General features: G+C 34.5%; 3 long non-coding RNA genes across 3 annotated transcripts; 1 reads left to right on the top strand and 2 right to left on the bottom strand.

The window, feature by feature from the left end:
- Positions 1–742: 742 nt before the first annotated feature.
- On the bottom strand, positions 743–1908 carry LOC145166881 (uncharacterized). Its single transcript, XR_013740778.1, has 2 exons — positions 1365–1908; positions 743–1221 (listed from the first exon to the last, which is right to left on the bottom strand). It is a non-coding gene; the product is annotated as an uncharacterized LOC145166881 (long non-coding RNA).
- Positions 1909–12056: 10148 nt separating this feature from the next.
- LOC145162791 (uncharacterized) lies at positions 12057–12819 on the bottom strand. The gene is made up of 2 exons (XR_013739337.1): positions 12680–12819; positions 12057–12536 (listed from the first exon to the last, which is right to left on the bottom strand). It is a non-coding gene; the product is annotated as an uncharacterized LOC145162791 (long non-coding RNA).
- A 289-nt stretch (positions 12820–13108) lies between these two features.
- Positions 13109–16442, top strand: LOC145162792 (uncharacterized). Its single transcript, XR_013739338.1, has 2 exons — positions 13109–13465; positions 16280–16442. It is a non-coding gene; the product is annotated as an uncharacterized LOC145162792 (long non-coding RNA).
- Positions 16443–24182: the final 7740 nt, after the last annotated feature.

Here is a 24182-nt window from a genome sequence, read left to right as displayed (position 1 = left end):
GAGATATTCAAAGGATTTCTGTAGGTAGCCGATGAAAATACGTCGCTCACTTCGAGGCTTGAGATTGTCGTGAGTTTCTTTTCTCACACAAGTCTCGCAACCCCAAATCTTGATATGGTCTAACGAGGGAACCTTCCCTGTCCACATCTCGTGAAGTGTTTTGGAAACCTTTTTAGTTGGGACAAGATTAAAGATATGGGCAGCAGTCTCTAAGGCATACCCCCAGATCGAGATTGGTAACGAAGCTTGACACATCATAGAACGAACCATGTCCAGCAAGGTTCGATTGCGCCTCTTTGTAACAATTGGTAAAAATCAGACCAAGAAGTTTTCGGTCAACCACCATAGATGTAATTGTAATGGAAACTATTATACGTTTACCAACATTCTAAAGAACAAATGAAGTCATTATTCTTAATATTTGCGATAGCCCATTTATGCTTAGGTTTGGACCTAATAATTGATTTCTAGTTTGATAATGTTTTTAACATAGAACGAATCCAAACAATTGGAAACGATGACTCAGAGCTCAATTGAAATGAAACTTTAACGATATCTCACAAAATTCCATATGTAGAAATTTGTGTTCTTTTATATCTTTTTGAAAACGTCACGAACAATGATTATGTGTAACATATTTTTGGAAGATGTATATCCATTCATTATAAAATAAATGACAGGAAGTAAAAATAATAAATAAATAAATAAATGAATAACACTTACATGTTATGTGTATTCATAATTGAATTCAAGCTACAAAATATATATAATACTTGTGTGTATAAATGTAGGTATTTAAGACAATAATACCTAGTAAAGTACCCAAATCTACACGGTACAAAAATTGATTGGATTTTTGTTTAGCATTGCCCCCTATTTCGATGGCTATCACTCACACACAAAAACATTCACATGTATGAATACAAACCCATAATATAATACATTGTACCCTCAAAATCACTCGTAAATCTTTTCGTACACAAAAGTCTATTAAAAATCTGCATTAGATCAAATAACTGGAACAAGTTGTCATACCCTCCCTTGCACTCTTCCTTCTACAACAATTCACTCCATTCTCTCCATGTCTCTCTCACGATGCAAGAAGACACCACCGAAATTGGAGTTTTCCGGCCATCAGAAATCAAACCCCCTTTGTTCTTCTTTGTTCCTTTTCCTATCAAACATCAAATTCACAACAGAGTGAATCCTTGCTTCCATTCCCTGTTAAACACCAAAACCAAACCCCAAAGTTCATCCAATGATTTCTATCAAACAATCACACCCAAACAACCACCTAAGTTTATGGATTAAACTCCATTGATCTACAATCAAAACGAAGGGAACAGATAGAGACGAACCCGTACCTGTGTCGATAGCTGCCAAGAACCGCCAGTGGTGGGTGAATTACCGGTGACTACCAAGAAAAGGGTAACAACCCGTGTTCTTCTTCTTCCCGTCCAAGAAAAGGGCAGTCATCGCCTCCAGCTGCCGCCTCCACTCGTGCGTCCCTCTTCTCGAACATACAAAGGCAGAGGACCGAAGTCCTTCTTCCTTCTTCGTGTGTTGCTGACCGGTCGGATCAGAAGAAGAATAAATACGCCGGCGATAGCCTTCTGCCGGCGCCCCTCTCGTGATATCCCAATCGCCACCGGAAAACCCTCGTCATGCTTCTTTTCAGTCAGTCGGAACTACCCAACACCTCTCTAAACATCGACCGATGCTGTTGTTTCGTTCCTCTGGCCTTGCCGCTGCCGACAACGCATATTAAACCCTTATAGGGTCACCGAAGAGCGATCCCTCCGCTCTTTCTCGTGAATTGATCAACCATCGCCGGATCCCTTTTGATTTCGGCCTCCATTGTTTCCCCATCCCGATCTGTTGAAGGAACGAAGATGAATATCTGTACCCTTTATGTGATGTTTGTTTACTTAACAAGAATAGCCCCCATTGGTATTAATTAATCCAAATCAGCCCCTTTTGTGAAATATATAGCAAATCCGCCCCTATTTGTGTTAAAATGACCAAACAGCCCCGCATTTGTAATACTTGACCAAAACCAGTCCCTCCATAAATTATAAAAGACCAAAATTGTTCTCTTTTGATAAATTATTTCCAAAACGAACCCGTAAATGTTTTAAAGTCCAAGAAAGGTGACCTCGCACGCATTCAGGAAAAGCTTCACCAAAACCGAATCGGGATCGAGATCACGCAACGAATGTGAGTTTCTACGACCCCTCTTTTACAGTTTTTATATTTGGGGGAGAATATATGCGTGTCTATTAAAGTTTGATGATTTTCAAGTTTTATATACAAAATAGCATCATACTTTATTATTGGTCAAAAGTTTATGATATAGCAATCTAAATATGTGATAAATCACCAATAAATCTATTAAGTTAAAATAGATTGTTAAAAGATGATATATTTATACTTTACGTGAAATATAAATATAAATATTGAGAAAAATTTTAAGATTATAAGTAGATTGATATAATAACACATGTTGATATTATAAGACATGAATGATGATTGTATACGTATAAGTTAAAGTATCTCATGGAAGCACGGAAAGGTATCAAAATGACCAAAATTTATTATTCGCATATAAAGCGAAAGTACATTGTCATAATTGATGAAATGATTAAATTCTTTATATGATTATTAGTTAAAATTATCAAATTTAACTTTTAATATATAAGGTTGTGTAACAACGAATGGAAAGTGTATTACTATATTTTTATATAATTATAAAAATATAACTCAATTTACTAAGTTATGGATTTTATTATAATAAATAACATGATCTACTTCAGGGCTTAAGAGTCGTTATTTACGAAATAAATACTTTTCGAGTATTGTATTTAAAGACTTTACCTTTATCCCAAATTAAATGTATTAAAAATATTCTCGCATAATTTATATAAAATATGGGGAATGTCGATTTACAGTCAATCCAAACTTGGATAAATTCAAGAATTAGCGATTATGCTAACACGACATCGAAACCGTATCTAGTATGATAAATTCTTGAAATTATAAGAATTTCAGTTATCTTTTTCCTAAACGGTGAATTATTTTACATATCTAGTGAATTTAGAATGGAAGATATAGGTTTATCATACCTATTCCATATAGGTTTATGATACCTACTCCATATAGGTTTATCATACCTATTCCATATAGGTTTATTATACATATTCCATATAGGTTTATTATACCTATTCCATATAGGTTCATCATACTTATTCCATATGTTCCATATAGGTTCATCATACATATTCCATATGTTCCATATAGGTTTATCATACCTATTCCATATAGGTTCATCATATCTATTCCATATGTTCCATATAGGTTTATCATACTTATTCCATATAGGTTCATCATACCTATTCCATATAGGTTTATCATACCTATTCCGAATACCATATCCAATACCTTTGAGTTTCCATTATAAACTATTCTGGGTTTCACGAAAGCTAAGATCTCAATACTTAGTAGAAACTCTCAAATATATAACTGTTAATCATCGAGGGAACGACTAACGTCGGGTGTAAGTGACATATTATTGATCTTATACGGTACGATCACCCGCCTGGAGTTGCTAGCTACAACTACGTCTGACGAGATGAATTTTGGCGCTGACCTTAGAATTATCGAACATTACCAGGTGTTACAACGGGGTGAATGAATTTAGCACGCCCTATTATGGTTCCGGTGCAATAATAAAGTACAGTGTCACAAGTTCGGTTGTGATTTCATTATAAAATCTCAGTTTTGTTTCGTTATCGTATAGAATCGATATTGAATTTATACGGGGTTTATGTTCACTCATTCTAGTTGAAAGAAACTATACTTAGTGGGATAGCTTGTGACTCAAAGCGATAAGTGTCAATACCAAAAATTAAGTCATATAAAACTTAAGTAATATCATGACACGACTCGACAAGATTTATTAACTTGCATAAAACAAGTTATTTATATAAACCCTTTTGTTCCTCTGGCCTTGCCGCTGCCGACAACGCATATTAAACCCTTATAGGGTCACCGAAGAGCGATCCCTTCGCTCTTTCTCGTGAATTGATCAACCATCGACGGATCCCTTTTGATTTCGGCCTCCATTGTTTCCCCATCCCGATCTGTTGAAGGAACGAAGATGAATATCTGTACCCTTTATGTGATGTTTGTTTACTTAACAAGAATAGCCCCCATTGGTATTAATTAATCCAAATCAGCCCCTTTTGTGAAATATATAGCAAATCCGCCCCTATTTGTGTTAAAATGACCAAACAGCCCCGCATTTGTAATACTTGACCAAAACCAGTCCCTCCATAAATTATAAAAGACCAAAATTGTTCTCTTTTGATAAATTATTTCCAAAACGAACCCGTAAATGTTTTAAAGTCCAAGAAAGGTGACCTCGCACGCATTCAGGAAAAGCTTCACCAAAACCGAATCGGGATCGAGATCACGCAACGAATGTGAGTTTCTACGGCCCCTCTTTTACAGTTTTTATATTTGGGGGAGAATATATGTGTGTCTATTAAAGTTTGATGATTTTCAAGTTTTATATACAAAATAGCATCATACTTTATTATTGGTCAAAAGTTTATGATATAGCAATCTAAAAATTTGATAAATCACCAATAAATCTATTAAGTTAAAATAGATTGTTAAAAGATGATATATTTATACTTTACGTGAAATATAAATATAAATATTGAGAAAAATTTTAAGATTATAAGTAGATTGATATAATAACACATGTTGATATTATAAGACATGAATGATGATTGTATACGTATAAGTTAAAGTATCTCATGGAAGCACGGAAATGTATAAAAATGACCAAAATTTATTATTCGCATATAAAGCGAAAGTACATTGTCATAATTGATGAAATGATTAAATTCTTTATATGATTATTAGTTAAAATTATCAAATTTAACTTTTAATATATAAGGTTGTGTAACAACGAATGGAAAGTGTATTACTATATTTTTATATAATTATAAAAATATAACTCAATTTACTAAGTTATGGATTTTATTATAATAAATAACATGATCTACTTCAGGGCTTAAGAGTCGTTATTTACGAAATAAATACTTTTCGAGTATTGTATTTAAAGACTTTACCTTTATCCCAAATTAAATGTATTAAAAATATTCTCGCATAATTTATATAAAATATGGGGAATGTCGATTTACAGTCGATCCAAACTTGGATAAATTCAAGAATTAGCGATTATGCTAACACGACATCGAAACCGTATCTAGTATGATAAATTCTTGAAATTATAAGAATTTCAGTTATCTTTTTCCTAAACGGTGAATTATTTTACATATCTAGTGAATTTAGAATGGAAGATATAGGTTTATCATACCTATTCCATATAGGTTTATGATACCTACTCCATATAGGTTTATCATACCTATTCCATATAGGTTTATTATACCTATTCCATATAGGTTCATCATACTTATTCCATATGTTCCATATAGGTTCATCATACCTATTCCATATGTTCCATATAGGTTTATCATACCTATTCCATATAGGTTCATCATATCTATTCGATATGTTCCATATAGGTTTATCATACTTATTCCATATAGGTTCATCATACCTATTCCATATAGGTTTATCATACCTATTCCGAATATCATATCCAATACCTTTGAGTTTCCATTATAAACTATTTTGGGTTTCACGAAAGCTAAGATCTTAATACTTAGTAGAAACTCTCAAATATATAACTGTTAATCATCGAGGGAACGACTAACGTCGGGTGTAAGTGACATATTATTGATCTTATACGGTACGATCACCCGCCTGGAGTTGCTAGCTACAACTACGTCTGACGAGATGAATTTTGGCGCTGACCTTAGAATTATCGAACATTACCAGGTGTTACAACGGGGTGAATGAATTTAGCACGCCCTATTATGGTTCCGGTGCAATAATAAAGTACAGTGTCACAAGTTCGGTTGTGATTTCATTATAAAATCTCAGTTTTGTTTCGTTACCGTATAGAATCGATATTGAATTTATACGGGGTTTATGTTCACTCATTCTAGTTGAAAGAAACTATATTTAGTGGGATAGCTTGTGACTCAAAGCGATAAGTGTCAATACCAAAAATTAAGTCATATAAAACTTAAATAATATCATGACACGACTCGACAAGATTTATTAACTTGCATAAAACAAGTTATTTATATAAACCCTTTTGTTCTTGTACGAAAACACAATATGTATGTGGGTGGGATTTGCCCCACTGTTTAAGTGTCAGTTCCCAAATTAAGTAAAATAAAATTTAATTATTGCCACGACACGAATTTTACAAAGTTTATAAATTTGAAAACTTATGAGTTTTACATATAAACTATACAAGCGTTTGTACAATATGTATATAGTAAATTTGGCCATTTTATGTTTTCACAAGATGGGATATGAATTTATTTTATATCAATTGCACTCAAAATCCTTTTATAAAAAACATTTTCGTCATGGGAACCGTATAAATTTTGATATAAGTTTTGACTTACTTATATGTATTTTTCCAACTTTTGTACATTTGGATTTGAACAAATGGTACTTATGAACGAGTCCAAACACATTTTTATAAATCAATCATTTTATACTTTTGACAGGAAAATAAATATTTATAAAAGTTGGTCAACCAACTAAATTTTATAAAACACTTTTGGTTATAAAAATACCTTGTGTCAAAACCTGTAGAACTCACCAACAATTTTGTTGACGTATTTTAATGCATGTATTCTCAGGTTATTTAGCAGGTTGGAAGTGTTCACTCAGGAGACTCTCCATTAATTGTATTATACACTTGTAAACGCCGGATTGTTAGGGCGTGAATCACGATTTAGCAATAGCCATTATCAATGTAATTTCTATTTCGGTTATAATAGAAGATTATATATGTATTGTTCAATGTATGTTTAATAATTGTGATTACTGATTTACGTCGCGCACCTCGGCGTTTCCGCCGGCGGTCGGGGGTGTGACAGATTGGTATAAGAGCTATTGGCTATAGTGAACATGTATTTTCTTAGGAAAGCGCGACTATAGCCTAGGGATTACTCTCTTAGGTTAAGTATATTCCTTAACCCCACAAATATAGGGTTATGCATATATAAACTCGAACCCTTGAATGCTAATACAACTCAAGGTTTTAGGTCAAACGCCTTAACTAGGTTGGTTGTACGTGGGCCGAACCACAACCAGACGTAGACTGATCACCTATGTTTAATTATGGTTAGACCGATGCACAATCAAGCTTGGATTTGGTTGTTAGTGGACCAAAACGCTTGGAATCCAGAATATTTAAAGAAAATCGCAGTTCAAATCACTTAACAACTCTTACAGAGTGAGTGAACACTTTACAGATATTTGGCAAACATTTACCACAAATGTTAATGAAATTGTAATTATTACAAATATAATTTATGTCTGAAGTTTATCTCGGAATGCTAATTACTCAACTATAATATCCTACGAATACTTATGTTAGACCTTGTAGGAATACCTTGCAAAATATATGCACCTTTGCAAATCATTTCAAATTCGGTTTAGGTATTTAATCAGGCCATTTTGTTTTGATTGTGAATCGTCCGACTTATAATTGAACCATCCAAGTTCAAAAGAAGGATACCTACACGTACTCTTCGTCTTTTGTGACATTTTTGAAGGAGAATATAGCATACTCAATGAAATCAAGAAACCAGAAAGCTGTTAAAAATGTTGCCTAGTTCCAAAACATCTCGATTCAAAAGAATCATAACTTCAAAACTTGAGGTAGGATCAAAACATCGAGTGGAAGTTGAGTCCTCATGTAACATCTTCTTCGTAAATTTGCACAACTTGTCCCAATACTTGGTGGTTTCTTTTCACTCGTTCCAAGTGTAAATTTCACCCTTGGTAGTATTGTAAAAGTTTGTTGCATCTAATACTCATAGTAGAGTCAATCTTGGGAAAATCCACGACAATTCTACATGTTTGACATAATTTTAGCACTATCGTTTATATACACGTCGATATTTTCACACGACTCATTTCCCCCCTTGAACTAATTGTATTGAAAAAAATATATGTCTCACAAGAGACCAGTCGGTGATCGTCCAACACCAGCACAATTGCTTGCCGCAACTACGATTGAGATAATGAATCGAACAACTAGTATCTAACATCTTGGTCACTTACAAAGTCAATAGGAACAACGACTCATGACAAGGTAGATTTTGTGAGCAACAAACATGGAAGTAATAGTGACGTCAACCTAGATCCTTCTACGTCATTGAATGGATTGTAGGAATGAATCCCTAGAACAAAAATATGGAATCAGTATTTCATGTCAGCTCTTGTGTAGAAAGCTAACGTGATTAGTTGTCACCTACACTTTTAAAGGCACAAATTTTACCGAGTAGAACTATTATGTGTAAATCGTGGGCATTGACTATGCTTATACCACGACTTGAGAAGCACCATAGGTGATGCACATGGAAGTGGGGTATAGAAATTAGAACAAGCACTAGTTAAAGAAAAGCCTGTTATGAAGATGGTGAAACTGCCCAAGGCTGAAGAAACAGCAGGTAACCACTCGAGTTAGAGTAATTGTGATCGGAACAAGGAATGAAATCTAGGAACCATTGGTAGTGACTAGTGTGTTTCTCATTAACCACTAGTATACTGAAGTATTTGTAATACATATGTGGATCGAAATATTCGTGAACCCTAAACTTAAACCTATCCTGAGTCATGAACCTAGTAGTTTGGAGAAAACCTGTAGAGCAGAGATAACTGGTGAACTGTCGAAAATCTACTCGTGAAATTTTGATAAATTTCATCCTAGCACTTACCAAATCATGTTTGCCATGTCAATCTCGTGTGCATGTCACCTAAAGTCTGATGTCGTTGTTTATATGACACGGTTTTGTTTGCGTCACGTCAAGTGGTTATATGACCCCTTCTAAATGATAAAGTAACCATGAACGATCGATCTTTATTTATAGACGTTATACCGATTCCGAGCAGAAGCTCGGACATTATCTTAGGTGTAAATCGACTACCTCCCTAATGTGTTTAGATCTGTACTACAAGAACATTGTACGACCAAATCTACCCACGAGAACACCATGGTGAATTATGATGGCAAGTCGGAGAAAAACCTAAAGTTTCCTTACTACCCTAAAATCAAACGATAGACTGTTATGAAGTTCTCGGCTCATAATGATTTAATCAAATGTGAAGGATTTGATCAATTGTGGAAGTTTAAGTGAAGACTTCTTCCCAAGAAATAAACGCTAGGATTTTAACAACAAAAGAATTTATGTTGGCTACTACCAGTGATCCATCAGAAACTTCCCTATAGTAGCCTAACTGTCAACTATGTTAACACCAAAAGGAAACAAACTCCAACTGGAAAGATAAGCAAGAGATTATATTCTAGAAATTGGAACAACTATGGTGTAATGCACTAATCCTACCTTTCTGAAGGAATAGAGAACTTGTTCGTATACAACGACACGTACGTAAAGGATTGAAGTGCACATAGATGAATTGAGGAAAAGTTTTTGACTATGCGTTGGTTGAATAACATGTTGTATTACGTGTCTAAGCCCATAACTGTTTTGGTATGTACTTGACCCGATTATGAGCATGGTCCTTTTGGGTTGCCTTCGCTCATGCAACTTGATAGGATGACAAGAGGAGAGGGAGTAGAATTTATTATATGAATAATAAATTGGTACTCGAAAATGGTTTTATTAATATATTACTAGTTTAATATATTATTTGGAAATCATATTATTTAATTAATATTGATCGGAAATTAATTTGGTATTAATTTGGTGATTAAAAGAGACTGATTAAATAAAGGGGACTGATACTGCAATTATCTGATAGTTTCTAGTTGGGCTATGGATTCCTAATAGAGAGGGATTGGACGAAATCTATGGAGAGTCCAAGAAGATTTCGTCCAAGAGCTTTCTAGATTGGCTCCATGGATTGCTTAAGCCCTAAGCAAGGAAATTATGGTTTCCACCATAAAACCCTAATAGCCTCAACTATAAATAGACCCCTCAACATGTAGAAATCGGCCCCATGCTTCTAAGAGAAACCCTAGTCGATTTTATCCTCTCTCCTAAGTCATCCTCTTGCATTGGGTGTTTGTGACTCCATTAGAGGTGCAACACTTGGGGCACTAGGCTTTCAGAAGTCAAGATCAAGGAGGTTTGTGATTGTTATTGCTACATAACAATCAAGGTAATATTGCTAACCTTATTCATATGTGATTTTTTGGATTTGTATGCTAGTTATTAGGGTTTATTGCTTTGGTATTCAGTGTTGTATGTTTAACTGGAAAAACCTAGATCAAAGCAATTAGGGTTGCATGAACATCATAGGAATGATGTTATGCTCATAACCCATCATAACATAAATGAGAAAGTGTTGTCATCATGACGTGTGAGATCCGTTAGCATTCTAATGAGATTGATATTGTAGAAAATGTCTTGATCCGAAAGGAATGTACCAAACCCCTCTGAGTACAAGAATTAACTATGAATATCCATAATCTCTATAATCTCTCACTAAGATAGTAGATTCACCTAACAATTGTTTCAGTCATTAAAAGTCCTTGAGTGTGCGCTTAGGCATGAGCATATATATATATATATATATATATATATATATATATATATATATATATATATATCCCCAATGGTTAGACCGAATGAACCTCCCGACTTGAGTTATATGTTTTGAATCGACATGATAGACTTGAATATTTCATAAGGTACCTATTGGTGTTAATCAATTTTTCCCGCGATGATAGTTATCACACCAACATCAAGGCCACACCGTTCAAGACCTTATACAGATTCAAACGCCCATACTCCACATGTTGAACATTGATTGGAGATACGAAATTGAACAAAAAGCTTGAAGGCGATACGCTACACTTTGATCAAAGACTCACTCAAGAGATCATGAAAAATATTGTGTCAACCTGAGAACGATTACAAACTATACACGAACGACAAGCGAGTTATGTAAACAAAAGATGTCGGTCTCTCGAGAGTTACGTAAACAAAAGATGTCGGTCTCTCGACTTTCAATTTGGAGACTCTGTAACTTTAAACACCTTCGGTTTTAGATGAATGGTTCGATTTAAAGAACGAGTCAAGTTAAACCTACAGCTCAAAAGACCTTAAAAATTCTTAACAGAATTTTGTTCGAATATTTATATCCATTTATCTCGAAAACTAAACAGCATGCACGACATTTTCATACGCCAAATCTCAATGAGTGTACTAGGAAACTGCGTAAGTGTTTCATATTTTGGAAAGTACATCCCCGTAGAATTATATTTAGGATTCAATAATCTTTAAAATATTTAATTTGACCTTATTCCCTATCCATTCTTTATTGTGGGCTTAGAATGGAGCCGTCTATTCGACCGAATATCCAATCTTGGGGTTATGCAACTTAAAAAGGCTATATAATGAACATGTTTGGATCAAACAAAATGAAAAAGCCACCACATGTTTTATAATACTTTATCTTCACATTGAATTTCGGGACGAAATTCCTTTCAACGGAGGGATAATGTATCAATTGGTAAAAATCAGACCAAGAAGTTTTCGGTCAACCACCATAGATGTAATTGTAATGGAAACTGTTATACGTTTACCGACATTCTAAAGAACAAATGAAGTCGTTATTCTTAATATTTGCGATAGCCCATTTATGCTTAGGTTTGGACCTAATAATTGCTTTCTAGTTTGATAATGTTTTTAACATAGAACAAAACCAAACAATTGGAAACGATTGACTCAGAGCTCAATTGAAATGAAACTTTAACGAGATCTCACAAAATTCCATATGTAGAAATTTGTGTTCTGTTACATTTTTTTTTGAAAACATCACGAACAACAATTATGTGTAACATATTTTTACAAGATATATATCCATTCGTTATAAAATAAATTACAGGAGTAAAAATAATAAATAAATAAATGAATAACACTTACATGTTATGTGTATTCATAATTGAATTTAAGCTACAAAATATATATAATACTTGTGTGTATAAATGTAGGTATTTAAGACAATAATACCTAGAAAAGTATCCAAATCTACCCGGTACAAAAATTGATTTGATTTTTGTTTAGCCTTGCCCCCTATTTCGATGGCTATCACTCACACACAAAAACATTCACATGTATGAATACAAACCCATAATACAATACATTGTACCCTCAAAATCACTCATAAATCTTTTGGTACACAAAAGTCTATTAAAAATCTGCATTAGATCACAAATAGCTGGAACAAGTTGTGATACCCTCCCTTGCACTCTTCCTTATTCTCTCCATGTCTCTCTCACGATGGAAGAAGACACCACCAGAATTGGAGTTTTTCGGCCATCAGAAATCAAACCCCCTTTGTTCTTCTTTGTTCCTTTTCCTATCAAACATCAAATTCACAACAGAGTGAATCCTCACTTCCATTCCCTGTTAAATACCAAAACCAAACCCATAAGTTTATCCAATGATTTCTATCAAACAATCACACCCAAACAACCTCCTAAATTTATGGATTAAACTCCATTGATCTTCAATCAAAACGAAAGGAACAGAGAGAGACGAACCCGTACCTGTGTCGATAGCTGCCAAGAACCACCAGTGGTGGGTGAATTACCGGTGACTACAAAGAAAAGGGTAACAACCCGTGTTCTTCTTCTTCCCGTCCAAAAGCATCACCAAACACCCTCATTGACTTCTTTCATCCCTCTTGACCACCACAACCCCACCGGTGAGCCAAGGGGCAGTCATCGGCTCCAGCTGTCGCCTCCACTCGTGCGTCCCATTTCTCGAACATACAAAGGCAGAGGACCGAAGTCCTTCTTTCTTCTTCGTGTGTTGCTGACCGGTCGGATCAGAAGAAGAATGAAGACTCCGACGAAAGCCTTCTGCCGACGCCCCTCTCGTGATTTCCTAATCGCCACCGGAAAATCCTCGTCATGCTTGTTTTCAGTCAGTCGGAACTACCCAACACCTCCCTCTCGTGATTTCGGCCTCCATTGTTTCCCTATCCCGATCTCTTGAAGGAGCGAAGATGAATATTTGTAACCCTTATGTAATGTTTGTTTTGTTAACAAGAATAGCCCCCATTGGTTTTAATTAATCCAAATCAGCCCCTTTTGTGAAATATATAGCAAATCAGCCCCTATTTGTCTTAAAATGACCAAACAGCCCCGCATTTGTAATACTTGATCAAAACCAGTCCCTCCATAAATTATAAAAGACCAAAATTGTTCTCTTTTGATAAATTATTTCCAAAAAGAACCCGTAAATGTTTTAAAGTCCAAGAAAGGTGACCTCGTACGCATTTAGGAAAAGCTTCACCAAAACCGAATCGGGATCGAGATCACGCAACGAATGTGAGTTTCTACGGCCCCTCTTTTATTGTTTTTATATTTGGGGGAGAATATATGCGTGTCTATTAAAGTTTGATGATTTTCAAGTTTTATATACAAAATAGCATCATACTTTATTATTGGTCAAAAGTTTATGATATAGCAATCTAAAAATGTGATAAATCACCAATAAATCTATTAAGTTAAAATAGATTGTTAAAAGATGATATATTTATACTTTACGTGAAATATAAATATAAATATTGAGAAAATTCTTAAGATTATAAGTAGATTGATATAATAACACATGTTGATATTATAAGACATGAATGATGATTGTATACGTATAAATTAAAGTATCTCATGGAAGCACGGAAATGTATAAAAATGACCAAAATTTATTATTCGCATATAAAGCGAAAGTACATTGTCATAATTGATGGAATGATTAAATTCTTTATATGATTATTAGTTAAAATTATCAAATTTAACTTTTAATATATAAGGTTGTGTAACAACGAATGGAAAGTGTATTACTATATTTTTATATAATATAAATATATAACTCAATTTACTAAGTAATGGATTTTATTTTAATAAATAACATGATCGAATTCAGGGCTTAAGAGTCGTTATTTACGAAATAAATACTTTTCGAGTATTGTATTTAAAGACTTTACCTTTATCCCAAATTAAATGTATTAAAAATATCCTCGCATAATTTATATAAAATATGGGGAATGTAGATTTACGGTCGATGCAAACTTGGATAAATTCAAGAATTAGCGATTATGCTAACACGACATCGAAACCGTATCTAGTATGATAAATTCTTGAAATTATAAGAATTTCAGTTATCGTTTTCCTAAACGGTGAATTATTTTACATATCTAGTGAATTTAGAATGGAAGATACAAGTTTATCATACCTATTCCATATAGGTTTATCATACCTATTCCATACAGGTTTATCGTACCTATTCCAGATAGGTTTATCATACCTATTCCATACAGGTTTATCATACCAACTCCATATAGGTTTATCATACCTATTCCATATAGGTTTATTATACCTATTCCATATAGGTTCATCATACCTATTCCATATGTTCCATATAGGTTCATCATACATATTTCATATGTTCCATATAGGTTTATCATACCTATTCCATATAGGTTCATCATACCTATTCCATATGTTCCTTATAGGTTTATCATACCTATTCCATATAGGTTCATCATACCTATTCCATATAGGTTTATCATACCTATTCTGAATACCATATCCAATACGTTTGAGTTTCCAGTATAAACTATTATGGGTTTCGCGAAAGCTAAGATCTCAATACTTAGTAGAAACTCTCCAATATATAACTGTTAATCCTTGAGGGAACGATTAACGTCGGGTGTAAGTGTCATATTATTTATCTTATACGGTACGACCGCCCGCCTGGAGTCATACCAACTCCATATAGGTTTATCATACCTATTCCATATAGGTTTATTATACCTATTCCATATAGGTTCATCATACCTATTCCATATGTTCCATACAGGTTCATCATACATATTCCATATGTTCCATATAGGTTTATCATACCTATTCCATATAGGTTCATCATACCTATTCCATATGTTCCTTATAGGTTTATCATACCTATTCCGTATAGGTTCATCATACCTATTCCATATAGGTTTATCATACCTATTCTGAATACCATATCCAATACGTTTGAGTTTCCAATATAAACTATTATGGGTTTCGCGAAAGCTAAGATCTCAATACTTAGTAGAAACTCTCCAATATATAACTGTTAATCCTCGAGGGAACGATTAACGTCGGGTGTAAGTGTCATATTATTTATCTTATACGGTACGACCGCCCGCCTGGAGTTGCTAGCTACAACTACGTCTGACGAGATGAATTTTAGCGTTGACGTTAGCATTATCGAACATTACCACGTGTTACAACGGGGTGAATGACTTTAGCACTTCCTATTATGGTGCCGGTGCAATAATAAAGTACAGTGTCACGAGTTCGGTTATGATTTCATTATAAAATCTCAGTTTTGTTTCGTTACCATATAGAATCGATATTGGATTTATACGGGGTTTATGTTCACTCATTCTAGTTGAAAGAAACTGTATTTAGTGAGATACCTTGTGATTCAAAGCGATAAGTGTCCATACCAAAAAGTAAGTCATATATAATTAATATCATCACACGACTCGATGAGATTTATTAACTTGCATAAAACAAGTTATTTATATAAACCCTTTTGTTCTTGTACGAAAACACAATATGTATGTGGGAGGGATTTGCCCCACTGTTTAAGTGTCAGTTCCCAAATTAAGTAAAATAATATTTAATTATTGCCACGACACGAATTTTACAATGTTTATAAATTTGAAAACTTACGAGTTTTACATATAAACTATACAAGCGTTTGTACAATATGTCTATAGTAAAGTTGGCAATTTTATGTTTTAACAAGATGGGATATGAATTTATTTTATATAAATTGGCACTCAAAATCCTTTTATAAAAAGCATTTTGGTCATGGGAACCGTATAAATTTTGATATAAGTTTTGACTTACTTATATGTATTTTTCCAACTTTTGTACATTTGGATTTGAACAAATGGTACTTATGAACGAGTCCAAACTCATTTTTATAAATCAATTATTTTATACTTTTGACAGGAAAGTAAATATTTATAAAAGTTGGTCAACCAGCTAAATTTTATAAAACACTTTTGGTTATAAAAATACCTTGTGTCACAACCTGTAGAACTCACCAACAATTTTGTTGACGTATTTTAATGCATGTATTTTCAGGTTATTTAGCAGGTCAAAAGTGTTCACTCAGAAGACTCTTCATTAATTGTATTATACACTTGTAAACGCCGGATTGTTAGGCGTGAATCACAATTTAGCAATAGTCATTATCAATGTAATTTCTATTTTGGTTACAATAGAAGATTATATTTGTACTGTTCAATGTATGTTTAATAACTGTGATTACTGATTTACGTCGCGCACCTCGACATTTCCGCCGGCGGTCGGGGGTGTGACACCTCTCAGCCACACCACTAAGCTGTGGTGTCCTAGGTGGCGTCAATTGCGAAACAATTCAACATTCCTTAAGATAGTCGTGGAACTTGATGCTAAGATACTCTCCTCCTCGATCGGATCAGAGCATCTTTGTCTTCCTGGCCAATTGATTATCCACTTCTTGTTTAAACTCTTTGAACTTTTCAAAGGTTTCTGATTTATGATTGATTAAGTAGACATACTCATATCTACTATAATCATCAGTAAAAGTCACATAGAAGCGGTTAGCATCCTTTGTAGCGGATCTGAATGATCCACACACATTTGTGTGTATGAGATACAACAAACGCTCACCCCTTGCACAAGAACCAGTGAAGGGTGACTTAGGCATCTTTCCAAAAAAACAAGATTCACAAGTGTCATCTGACTTGAAGTCAAATGACTCCAAAACTCCATCCTTTTGGAGTTGGGCTATGCGCTTCTTGTTAACATGTCCAAGACGACAATTCCATAAGGAGGCTTTATCCAAACTATTGGACGAACCGATATGCAACACACATTATTTTCTAAGTTATCTACAACCATCACAATTTCATATATACCATTACAAGGCAATGCTTCAAAATAAAGTACATCATTAAAATAAGCATTAAAACCACCAATTTCATTATTAAAAGAAAAGGTATAACCTTGCTCATACAAACTGTGAAAGGAAATAATATTCCTTGCCATATCAGACGAGTAGCAACAATTATTCAAATCTAATTTTAAACCATTACTAAACAATAAAGAATAACTCCAATCTTGGTGACATACGACTTTTTCCTATTCCCCATGATCAAGTTCATCTTCCCGTGCTCCACATCCCTACTTTCTTTTAGACCCTGCAAATCAGAACAAATGTGAAAACCACATCCTGTATCCAGAACGCAGGAATTAGCATGTGATGAGTTATTGGACAGAATAATGTAAATACCTGCAAAGGTGGGCTTGATCTTCCCATCCTTTATGTCCTGCAAGTATTTGGGGCAGCTTCGCTTCCAGTGCCCCTTTTCATGATAGTGGAAGCACTCTGCTTCCTTTGGATTGGAAGAGGGTGTAGCAGTACCAACTTTGGTCCCACTAGAAGAGGATCCATCCCGAGACTTTCCCTTGGGACTCTTAGAAAGAGTCTTCCTCTTCTTTCCCTTCCCATGTCCAATTTCCAAGACAGGGGTAGTTGCAATAGGAGTAGAAACAACAGATTTTCCTTTAAGACTATTTTCAGCAGTCCTTAGAAGGCCTTGAAGTTTGCTTAGAGTGACCTCCTCCTTGTTCATATGATAGGTCATTCGAAATTGATCATAACTAAGAGGTAAAGAGTGTAGAATGATATCTATGGCCAACTCTTCATCGAAGTTGACATTCAACTTCAGCAAACGGTCCACAAACATTTGCATCTTTTGCAAGTGGGAGGTGATGGACTCTTCATCCTTCATTTTAGTAGTAATCATGGAGGCTATAATTTCATACCTTTCCTGCTTGCACTTTGATGGTACCTTTCTATCAAATCCTGATGCATTTCATAAGGCCAAAAGTCCTCATAGGACTTCTGAAGTTCAGCAGTCATTGTGGCAATCATAATACACGACACTTTGGTCGCGTCCCTCTCATGGGCCTTGTATTCAACAATCTGTTCGGGAGTAGCGGTAGATTCATCAATTTCCTTAAGCTCTTTATCTAGGACATATTCTTTGTCCTCATAGCGAATGTCCATTCGGATGTTTCGAATCCAAACATTGAAGTTCGATCCATCAAATATGACCCTCCCACATAAGTTCGTGAGAGAGAAAGAGCCTGAAGGGATTGGGTTTGAAGCATTGTTTGAAGTAGACATCTGAAAAGAAAGACAAAGTTTACATTAGATAAGGATCCTTAATATAACACCCAAAATGAAATATTAAGGCTAGGACCCAACACAATATTTTACAATTCGGAGAGGGATGCCGTAATCCAATTGTAAAATATTTGAAGGTAGGTAAATGACGATTTACCAATTTCCATAATGAAAAACAAAAAAGAAGATTTAGGTTTTAAAAGAATTGAAATTCCTAGATTCTTTTGAGATTCATTGAACTTTTCAATGGCATGTTTAAATCTCGATTTTCCCCTTTAAGTTTGTGGCTGGGATACCGAGGATCACAAACAAGGTGTGAATAACCATGAAAATTAGCTTGGTACTCTCGATGTTACAAATCACCTAATCAATGTGCCGGTTAACCACACACACTCCATTGATCCATGATTAACACCAAGCTACCCTTTGCCACACTTGTCAGTCCCAAATTAGTGTGTCGGTTAACCACACACGCTTCACTAATGACTTAACAAGGTGCAAAGTGCAATTTCATGGAATAGCACCATTTTCACATTTTTCCTAAAGTAACTAATATTGGGAATTTATAAAAGTTTAGTTACTTTAAATAATTATCATTATACTTATTAAATGACAATTAATGTCCTATCCTACCCGTTCGGCTAAAGACCCTCCACAAGTCAAGAGCGCGGTGGGTAAGAGTAGATACCCAATGGCGGTCATATTATAAGTCGCTTCCTTAAACACCCCTTATAGACTAGCTTCGTGAATGAGGCCTACTAAAGGTAAGACTGACTTGTCTTATACATATATATAAATGCGACTCTTCAAGTTCCAAAACTTGAGGGCAAGTTTTGTAACTTATCAAAACTTTTGAAATTCATCACTTATGACCTTTTAATGTTCCATGAATGAGTCCTTTCCAATTCCAAACTTGTGTACAAGTTATGAAACCTTTCAAGACTCTTAGAATTCTATAACTTACATTAGTTAATGGTTTCATAAATAAAGACTTTTCATATTCCACAACTTGAGGACAAGTTATGGAACTTTTACTAGAACACACATAGATCAAATTAACTAATCCAATGATGATATGAAAATCATTTTACCAATTTGACCTAATTTGATTCATAGTACATGATAACTTCAAATTTTACAAATAACTAGTATATCACAAAAAACAAGTAGTTATCTTAGAATTTGATAAACATCATGTTATTGGATGGGGATAGACATTGCCATATTAAAATAACATTTTATGAACCAAAACAGTTTGTGGTAATGTTCCTAATCCAAAACAGGGCACAAACTCGTAAATTCTACAAACAGAAGCCTCTACTCGACGAGTACATAAACTGGACTCGTCGAGTTGCCCTTTTAGTGAGTGAACTCGTCGAGTCAGTTCATGGACTCGGCGAGTTCATCAGTCAGAGGCCAGAAAATCGATTTTTTCAGCTTTGAAAATTACACATTTGCATCAATACAATAGAAAACACCCATGGCTATGATACCACTATTGGGTTTTATGTACTCTAACATTCCTATGGTGCACATACAACCCTAATGCTTTGGATCTAAGTTTTCTCTAATTATACATGAAACATTGGTTTCCAAAGCATGAAGCCTAAACTAGTATACAAAATTTAACATATGAATCATAAAACAAGTTAGAATCTAACCTCTTGATGTAGCTAGTAAGACTTTGGCCTTGTGAGAACTTAGCACCCCAAGTGTTATGCCTCAAACAAGTCACAAACACCAATAAACAACTAAATGGATATAAGAGAGGCTAAGGAGACTAAAAACCGATTTCTCTTCGAGGGATACAAGTAGTGGTCGATTTTAAGGCTTAGCATAACATATATATATATATATATATATATATATATATATATATATATATATATATATATATATATATATGTAGAATTCCAAGGGTCATGTGTAACCCTAATTCACACATATGCTTATGATCCATGCACATGCATTTGATTTGGATAACCACTTCATGGACTAACCCATAAGCTTAGCCCATCACAAATCAATCATGAACCATTAGCCCAATTTAATTAGTTTCTTTTGATCACTATATTAATTCCAAATTAATTCTTGATCAATACTCATTAAATAATATGATTCCACAATTAATATATTATACTTATAATATATTAATAAATCATAAATAACCTCGTACTCAAATACTCATTTATCAAATTGTTCTGGTGAAGGAAACCGGAAATGGACCATGCTACTATCGGGTCAAGTACATACCAATTATAGTTATGAGCTTACACACCTAATCCAACAAAACCAACAGACTCTTTCGGAATGGCACACAGGTCAATCTCAGACTTAGCCTTTCTCTTTACCATTTGGTCAAACGATTTGACCATGGCCGATCCCTTTCCATTCGGAAGAGAAGACTTTTCTAGACTTCTAATGTTTCCATTGTCAATGTCCATGGAAGTTTGGGAAATAGATCTTCCAATCAAATTTGCATTACCAGTACGCCAAATCATTGCTGATTCAGCATCAATTAGCAAATAAGTAAGATCGATAAGGTTCACGTCGCGGTCTGTCATATAGTAATCTTTAATGAACTCACTATATGACTTAGGAAGTGATTGAAGAACCAAGTCAACAGCCAACTTCCTCGACACAACGACTCCCAAAATTCCCAACCTGTCAATATGTGACTTCATCTCCAAGACATGTGCACACATAGACCTTCCATCTTGGTGTTTGGTTGCCAATAGGGTTTGATTGACCTTGATCTTTTCAAGTCGACGAACATGTGGGCCAGGGAGAATTATTAGAGGAGGTGGAGGAAGTGAAGTATGATATTCATATCCACGATCCAATCGTGGAACATCATCTTCATGAGGAAAGCTTTTTCCAAAAGATTTTGGAAGACCATAGTTGTCTGAACTAGACATCTACAAGGGAGAAATTCAAGTTTAGTTGATTAAATCCTTAATATCACACCCAAATGAAATATTAAGGCTAGGACCCAACACAATAATTCACAATTCGGAAGAGGGATGTCGTAAGCCAATTGTAAATTATTTGTCGGTATGTAAATGACGATTTACCAATTCCACCACGAAAACGAAATTTTTTAAATGATTTAAGTTTTAAATGAAATTCCTAGATCTTTTGAGATTCATTGAACTTTTCAATGGCAAGTTTAATCTCGATTATGCCCTTCAAGATTGTGACTGGGATACCAAGGATCACAAACAAGGTGTGAATAACCATGCAAATTAGTTTGGTACTCTCGAAGTCATTTATCACCTAATCAATGTGCCGGTTAACCACACACGCTCCATTGATCTATGAAAAACTACGAGCTACCCTTTGCCACCCTTACAAGTCCAAGTTAGTATGCCGGTTAACCACACACGCTCCACTAACGACGTGGCAAGGTGCAAAGTGCAATTTCATGGCATAGCACCAAATTCACATCTTTATAAGTAACTAAGATTGGGAATTTATAAGACATTTAGTTACTTTATTTCATTATACTTTTAATGGAAGTTTGTGTCCTATCCTACCCGTTCGGCTAACGACCCTCCACTAGTCAAGAGTGTGGTGGGTAAGAGTGGATACCCATTCAATTGCCATTTTATAGGCAATTTCCTTAAGCACCCCTTATAGACCAACTTCGTGAATGAGGCCTACTAACGGTAAGACTGACCTTTTACTTATACGTATATAGTATATTAAACTTTTAATTTTATATACTATAAGGGTGTATTTTAAACTTTTCAAATACTTGATGGTTTAAGCTATTAATAAATTATACTCTTAATTTAATTAAACTTAAACCATGTTATTATGGATTAATTAATCTTCCTTTAATTAAACACTTTAATTAATTTAATACAATCCATAAGAGGTAATTCGAACTATTAAAAAAGACATCAAGGTTCCAAATACAAAATTCAAAATTAAAACTATTTAATTAATTTTTAAGTTATGAATCCAATAGTTGCACCTTTCAATTACAACAGTTTTAGAATTCAATGTTCCTTAATTTGAGACTTTTCAAATACCAAAACTTCAAGGCAAGTTTTGTAACTCTTTAAAACCTTTGAATTCCAAAACTAGATGGCAAGTTTTGTAACAACTTAAAAAACTTTTAGAATTCCAAAACTTAAAGACAAGTTTTGTAACTCTTCAAAACATTTAGATCAAATTTTTAAACTTATAAAATAATCATATTATCTTTTATTAATTTGATCATATAGCAACTCTCTTATATCAAGATAATTTCAAATCAAATTACACAAATAATTAATTTATCATATAATCTAGTAATTATTTTAAAAATTGACAATTTATCTTTTAATTGGATGAGATAATCATTACCATATCCAAAAAATCAAATTTTATGATACAAAACAGGTTAAAGTAATGATCCTAATCTAATTCTAGCCAAAAAAAACCCGAAAATCTGCAAACAGACTGTTGAACCCGTCGAGTCAGCGTATGGATTCGTCGAGTTCATCATGAACTCGTCGAGTTCATGTATGCACTCGTCGAGTTCATGCTAGCAGAATGCTGATTTTCAGTTTTCTTCAACTTTGAACATTAACCAATGCATCTATATAACAAAAAACACCCATAGCTCTGAACCACTGTTGGGTTTTATGTACTCTAGCATCCCTATGGTGCACATACAACCCTAATGCTTTGGATCTAAGTTTTCTCTAGTTATACATGCAATAAAATTATCAAAAGCATGAAGCCCACAACTAGCATACAATTTGATATTTAAATCATAAAAAAAGAAAAAAAAACTAGTTAGAAGATTACCTCTTGTTGTAGCTTATTGTATTTGGCCTTTAAGAACTTAGCACCTCAAGTTTGATGCCTCAAATGGTTCACAAAACACCACCAACAATCGGAGAAGAGAGAGGTTGGAGGCACTCAAAATCGGCTATAGTTTCTCTAACAAGACTAGCGTATCTGATTTTAGGACAAGGGGTCTCATATATATTGTGTAGAATTCCAAGGGTTATATGTAAACCCTAATTCTTACACTTGGGCTTGTAATGGACTAACACTTTATGGACTCTTACATAAGCTTATCCCATCACTAATCAATCATGGATTATTAGCCCAACCTATATGTATCATTGATTTACATAATCAACCCCTGTATATTTAATTAGTCTCATTTGATCACTAAATTAGTTATTGATCAATACTAATTAAATAATATGATTCCTCAATTAATATATTATACATATAATATATTACTAAATCATAAATAATCTCTTTCTCAAATATCCATCCTATCATATTGTTCTGGTGAATGCAACCCAAAATAAACTGTGCTACTCTCGGGTCAAGTACATACCAATTATAGTTATGGGCTTAGATACCTAATCCAACAGTGTCGGAATTTTGATAGGTGGTCGGAGGTGGCCGGAAAATTGAATTTTCCGGCGAAGAGGTGGTGTTCGGCGGTCTCGATTCCGGGGGTGGATCGGGGCAAAATTTAGGTGGGAAATGTAGAGCTTGAAAAATGGGAGAGAATGCTGCTAAATTCACGTGATTCCGACCGGTGGTTTCGCGGGAAATCGAGTTTTTGTGTTGAAGGTGGGAGGTGTTTCAATGGAGGTTAGAGAGAGATGAGAAGAAGAATGGGGAAGAAAGGGTTGGCTGGTAGGGTATGGAGGGTGAAAGTTGCGGTCAAACATAGTCAATACCCAGGTCAACGGAAGTCAACGACCCATGCGGATGGCTCATAGAGTACACACAGTCCGCGTGAATAGTTTTGAAACGGTTCTTAATTGCAAAAATGACGCGTTCGTTTGCTCC

Source organism: Lactuca virosa, chromosome 3 (genome assembly GCF_052849685.1).
Source record: "Lactuca virosa cultivar CGN04683 chromosome 3, Lactuca_virosa_CGN04683_v6, whole genome shotgun sequence".
NCBI lineage: Eukaryota > Viridiplantae > Streptophyta > Magnoliopsida > Asterales > Asteraceae > Lactuca > Lactuca virosa.
The sequence above is the reverse complement of the archived record's forward strand: the minus strand, read 5'-3'. Positions and strand labels throughout refer to the sequence as shown.